At 39.2% G+C, this 6549-nt stretch overlaps 1 pseudogene; it reads right to left on the reverse strand.

Annotated features, from left to right (window-relative positions):
• Nucleotides 1-1048: 1048 nt before the first annotated feature.
• LOC119529236 lies at nt 1049-1403 on the reverse strand (annotated as a pseudogene).
• Between the last annotated feature and the right edge of the window lie 5146 nt (nt 1404-6549).

Consider the following 6549-nt stretch of genomic DNA (forward strand, 5'->3'; position numbering starts at 1 on the left):
AGTTGAGAAGATTTGTATCCTGGGAAGAAAGTAGTGATACTTTCTAAGAGTTCTTTGGGAAACCTAGGATTAATTTATTCCATTCTTTCAAAAATAGTGAATGTTCACTATGCCAGGGGCTGTGTACAGTGTTGAAATTAAAAAGGAGAAATACACTGGGTCTGTTCTCAGAGCTTACTGTCTCGTTATGAGAAGACTATTCCAGGATGAGAAATTGGCATATGCAATGGTGACACAGGTGCATGAACCAAAAAAACATTCCAAGAGCATTTGACAGAATGCATATGGGATAGAAAGAGGAAAAGAGGATGGAGAAGTAGGCAGGGGCTAGATCTTGAAGGGATACAAGAGCCAATTAAAATGATTCTGTTGAATGCACAAAACTGTGGGTTTCTGAGAGATGTAGCTCAAACTGAGCCAGAATAGTCAGTCAGGCAGTATTCAAATAAAGTATTTGGCTAGGAACAGAAAAATAGCATTTATTGTCTCCTAACGCATTTTTGCCTTAAATGTGAATGGCACCTGGGTAAATTATACAGTTTATATAAAGTTGTCTTTATCACATTGAGAATGGCACAGCACTGCAGACGAGATACGGACACCCCTCCCCCCACCCCAGGACGTTTACCAATGTATGGAGACATTTTTGATAGTCACAAATAGAGGGCTGCTTCTGTCTTCTAGTGGATAGAGAACAGGGGTGCTGTGTTGCATCCTATACTGCACAGGATAGTTCTGCACAACAAAAAGTTATTCAAGCCAAAGTGTCATTATTGTCAAGTGTAAGAAATTGTGCTTTAGAATTCCATCTTCTCATTCCATCCTGTTAGTTGTCCTGTGTATATGATCCAGGAAATATGAACAAGGACTAAGGCCTACAGAAGATACCCAGTACAACGTTCAATGCTGGATGATTCCAGCCCTCTAAAGTGAAAGCCTATTGTTGGGTTTCTGGTCTTACTCTTCATGCCCCAGTGGCCAAAATAAGTGAAAGTTGTCCCCCTCTCATGCCTAGCTTTTTTTTTTTTAAAGGTTTCAAATGTACTTTATTTCTTCATTAATGCCGTATTTTAATGGATACACAATGCTTTTACTTTCATCAATTATAAGTTGGTTTTGAAACATTTCAATAATCACATCAGCTGGGATGATTACCGATCTCTCCATTCCTTTGGGGTGACTCTGCCAACAGGGGACAGGTTCCATTCTATTCCAATTTGTGTTGCTGTATACGTCCATACAGCAACACAGAAAGTGGCTCCACTAGCTAATACAGCATTACCGTATTTGTCATGGAAATCAGGTGCACGTTTCTGGTGGCTCTGCCTTGCTATTGTTTGCTGAATGCTTCAAACTCCGAGACGACTCAGTGCGTTTTTGGCCAAGGGAAACATCGTGAAGCTGGAGACACAACTAGGGCAACTGCTCTCTCATGCCTAGCTTTTTATTTCATTGTGATTAGGCTTAGCAATTGTGGGGTCTCTTTTTGTAGAAAATTGCCTACAAGATTTAACTGAGCTATCTCTCATTAAAAAAAAAAAAAAAAAAGATATACATATATAGTTCCTGGAGGAAGATTCCACTTAATCCAGTGAATATCTGTGTTGGGTTGTGATGTACTTCCCTAATAAAAAAAAACTCATGGGGCCTCTCTTATGCTCCTGAGTGAGTTTCCCAAATTAGCCCCACATTCTTGTATTCATAATCTTGTTATGAAAAGATTTCCTCTGATTTTCTTCCTACAACGAGATGTTATCTTGTGTTTTTATCCTTCTCTAAAAAGAATGGTGCTCATGGTTCTTAGAAATTGAAGAATTGTATTTTTAGTGCACGGAAAAGAAAGGATGGCTGGTATTCTGGTCACATATATACCCCGTGTAATTCACTGCATTTCTGATTTACCTCAAGCCAGAATGGGGAAATGCTGAGCAATTATTAACAATGCTTCAATGGAGACATCAAATAATCATTCATGAAGAACTCTTAGGGAATGTTGTTTGAGGGGTGAGAATCCATCTCCCTGAGTTAGATAAGTGGCAGTGGCAGAGCTGTATCCTGCTACTGTCTATTAAACCACAATAAATAAATACACAACAGTTTTTAAAAAAGAAAAAAAAAACACTTCTTGAGGTGAAACAGTTATATTCAGCATTCCATTCCCTAAAACATGTAAATATATCTTTAAAAGCATTTTTTATGTCCCCGTGTACTTAAGCTTCTTATAAATAAATATATTAAAATAATTTTCCCTACAAAAGCAGCCAGTTCTTAATTTTAGAACCCTGTGGGTAGAACAAACGGTAACCTCCAAGAAGAACTGCTTTCTTTGCCGACAGGAGAGTTTCTGAGTTGAGCACACCCCAGGGCAAATTCTCTTACCTGTTTGAAACTCGCTAGAAGAGAGAAGCATGCAGCCCTCATCGTCTGCCTAATTTGCTGTTTTTGTTGTTCTTTCTATCTTCTCCTTGGAAAGAATGATGCTAAGTGAATGGTTCAGAATGTGTCTCTGTCTCTCACGGCATTTTCAAAACTATGGCATCATAGCTCTTTCCTTCACAGGTAGACCAGCTTGTCAAGTCTAGAAATTTAGAGGAGAAAAAGTCCTTAGAACCCAGCTAACCCAACTCTTCTCACTTTGCAAATGGATAGACCAAGGTTCAGGGAGGAAATGTGTCTCAGAACCAATTAGAAGCATATCCAGGTCTGGGATTGCAGTACTTCCCCAATGCAGTCCTTGCTTCTTAGGCCTTGGTAGCAGGGTTGCTAAATTAAGCAAATGAAAATACATGTTATACCTTGGGACATAGTTATCCTAAAACATTGTCCACTGTCTACCTGAAATTCATATTTTACTGGGTAGCCTGTATTTTATCTAGCTACCCTTCCTGGTGGTCAGAAAGGCCTGAGACTGTGGAGCTTGTGCCTTTAGTTAATGAGATCATTGGATTGAACACACACCCTCCACTAGGCTAGAAGCCAAACACTTCCCCTCCATATTTCTGTTAGTCCCTACCCCCTACTACCTGCCCAGCCGCAGACTTGAGCCCTAGAAATAGAGTAAATGTAGAAATAATGAATGTGCACAGGGAATAGGTTTTCATTTAGAAGTGTTGGGTTCATCTGATGAATCTTATCAATGAATTACCATTTCCATGAAACTGTTGCATGCTGTGCAGGGGGAAGCAAATGGTGCCATGTATCCTGATGTGCATTCTGAGACATTCTGAATTGCTTTAGGAATTTTACAATTGACCAATATTTTTGTGGCTGAAAAAATGCCTAACTCTTCTACAATAACCAGGAATAATTGTTTAAGAAAATAATTTGTAAGAAGAAAAACATGCCAAAGAATATTGCCGTTTCTAATTAATTCATTTATGTATTCATTCATTCTAAATTAATTTATTCCTTTTCAAGTCTAAGTTTTGTCAAGATGAATCTGATGCTTGATCCCCCTATTAGAGAATTTGCATGCTCAATGTTGAGGGAACTAGTGGTGTACAGTGGACACAGGTTTTGTTAATCCCCAGTGCTTCTAAATTAAATAAATATTTTTCCAGAAAGAAGTGATTTATCTTCCTGTGTCAACAAGTTTCTATAAATGCTCCATAAATGAGAACCAGGTTTATATTCTCATGCCTTAGAGAATATCTCTGCCTTCAATAGAGTCCTGTCCTTGGAAGTAGTAAATGAACCTGTTTGATATATTTTACTTTTGCTAACTTTGGGATTTCCATGAGTCTCAATCCCACAGCCATGAGCCAACCATACCCACTCTTGTATGAGTACCTGTTCCTTGGGGCAAAGCCTGGATTGAAGCCTCAAGACCCTTGCTTATGTAAGAAAAGAGTTTATGAAAGAAATCTCCCATTTGTACTGCTGATAATTCTGTTTCGGCTCTGTGTGGTTGGCATGCAATATATATTTGCTGAATGAAAGTAAGAAATACACAACTTTAAGTGCTTCAGATCAAGACAATATTTTTTTCCTAGACTTGAGAAGCTACTATAGTTAATGGAATAGATAACATTAAAGAAGAATTTTAGAGTAGATGATCAGACTTTTAGGGTTTCAGATATGGCATAAACACACAGGAAGATCCTCTGATCATTTCAATTTCCACTTTATAAAATTGTATTGCATCACTCAATTGTTGGGGTTTCCCAAAGTCATTAAGATTCTCATTTCCCTTTACTAGAAGAAACATGAACTTTGAAAGTTAAAGTTCTCAAGTGTAGGCTTTATTGGATTGAGTCTTGAGTTTTCCTCTCATCTTTATCTCATCAGATGCTTCCTTCTAGATTTCTTTGTTAAGCAATATCTCAGAACACCTTTATTAGGACATTTTATTTCTCATTTTTTCCTTTAATGACTTCCAAAGATTAATTTTAATCTAAAATTGCGGCGCTTTAATATTTTTTGACCAGGGTTTCACAGGAGGATTTGGGTGTGTGTGTGTGTGTGTGTTTGTCAGAATAAGGAAAAAAAAAAAAGAAAAAAGGAAAACTGTGTGACAATGCCCTCTGATAGCATTGAAATAAGCCTCTTAAATCTTAGTATAATTTATGGTTTCAAGTAAAATTCAGAATTCATCACTACTTTCTTCTGACTTTATTGCTCACATTAGCTCTTTGTGGTGATTTGAAGCTAAGGGTACCCCAGAAAAATATGTTCTTAAATTTAATTCATTCCTTAGAGTGTGAACCCATTGTAAGTAAGACTATTGGATGAGGTTACTGCAGTTAGGGTATGGCCCACCTCAGTCAGGATGGATCTTAATCCTATTACTAGCATCCTTTATAACAGAATGAAATTCACAGACAGAGAAAGAAAGTCATAGGAAGTACGAAGCTGAAACCAGTCGGAGCCCAGAAGAGAAGGGAGAGACCAGGAGGTCTACTGTGTGCCTTGCCATGGGACAGAGGAGCCAAGGATAACCAGCAGCCAGTCCCAGAATGCTGGTCTTTGGGAAGAATGCATTGCTTTGATGACATCTTGATTTGGACTTTTTTTAGCCTTAAAACTGTATTCTTATAAATTCCCACTGTTTTAGCTGGCCCATTGTATGGTATGTGCTTGAGCAGCCTAGGAAACTAAAACAGAATTTGATATCAGGAAAATGGTGTGCAACTATTGCAAATACCAAAAATGTCGACATGGCTTTGGAATTGGGTAATGGGTACAGGCTGGAAGAATTGTGAGGCACTTTGTAGAAAATACCTAGATGCTTTGAAGAGACTGTAGAAATATGGATACTAAAGGTTCTTCTTATGAGGCTTTAGACAAAAATGATGATTGTGTTATAGGAAACTAGAAGAAGGGTAATCCTTGCTTTAAAATGGCAGAGAACTTGGTATATTTGAGTTCTGATGTCATATGCAAGGCAGAACTTGAAAGCAATGAACTAGGATATTTAACTGTGGAGATATCCAAGCTAAGTGTGGAAAGTGCAGCTTATAGTAAAATGCGAGAGGTAAGGGATAAGCTGAGAACTGAATTCCTGGGCACAAAGAAACCAGAAATTGATGATTTGGAAAATTCTCAGCTTCTGGAAAGCAAGTCCCCAGAGAATAGTGTTCGATGTGAAGATTTAACTGAACATGGAAACAGTCCACAATTTCTATGCAAGTCAGAATTGGAGATGCAGTTAACCAGGAAGGATCTGTGGAAAGTCCTACTGATGATTTGCACCTCTGTATACTATGTGCAAAAATGACAAGTTTTCTGTGTGATTTATATGAATGGAATCCCTGCCAGTCTGGAGTAAAAGGGACAAAGGACAAATTGAAGGAAAAATTGATTTAAGGGCAGAATCATGGAAGCCAAGATCTGGACCAAAGATACCTCCTTGGACCAAGAGAGTGGGCCCATCCATGTGTGTGGAAAGGGTGAATCTGCCCCAGGGCTTGGGGAGGGTGGGCCTTCTGCCCTATTCTTCAGAAAGATTGCTGTCACCCTACTGCTCAGAAAGGGTATGGAGCCTGTGCCCAGGGATTTCAGAGACACAGAGCCGCAACCCCAGTGTTCTCAGAGGGTGGAGCCTGTGTCCCAGCATTTGAGGAGAACTTGGCCACCATCCTGATGCTTGGAGAAGGTAGAGCCTTCAGTCCAGTGTTTGAGGAGAGGACGGCCACTGAGCAAGCGTTTGGAAGGGGTGGGGCTGCTGTTCCAACAGGCCCAAAGGACAAAACTTCATTCCACAGATGATTCTCAGAACTTGAAATCTAATGATGTATGCCCTGCTTGGTTTTGAAAGTGTTTGGGACTGGTGACCCGTTTTCCTTCTAATTTCTCGCTGTGGGAATGGGGATGTTTATCTTATGCATACCTCTCCATTGTATATTGGAAGCAGATAACTCGTTTTCTAGGTTTCACAGGTCCATAGAGAGAGGGGAATTGTGACCCAGGACAGAACACATCCATAACCAATTGTGATGAGGCTTTTTACAAAGCATTGTTTCTGAAATGACTTAAGGCTTTTGGAATGTTGTGATGGCATGAATGTATTTTGCATATAGAAAGAACATGTCATTTTGGGGTCTAGAAGGT

The sequence above is a fragment of the Choloepus didactylus genome, chromosome 1, assembly GCF_015220235.1.
Source record: "Choloepus didactylus isolate mChoDid1 chromosome 1, mChoDid1.pri, whole genome shotgun sequence".
In the NCBI taxonomy this organism is placed as follows: Eukaryota; Metazoa; Chordata; class Mammalia; order Pilosa; family Megalonychidae; genus Choloepus; species Choloepus didactylus.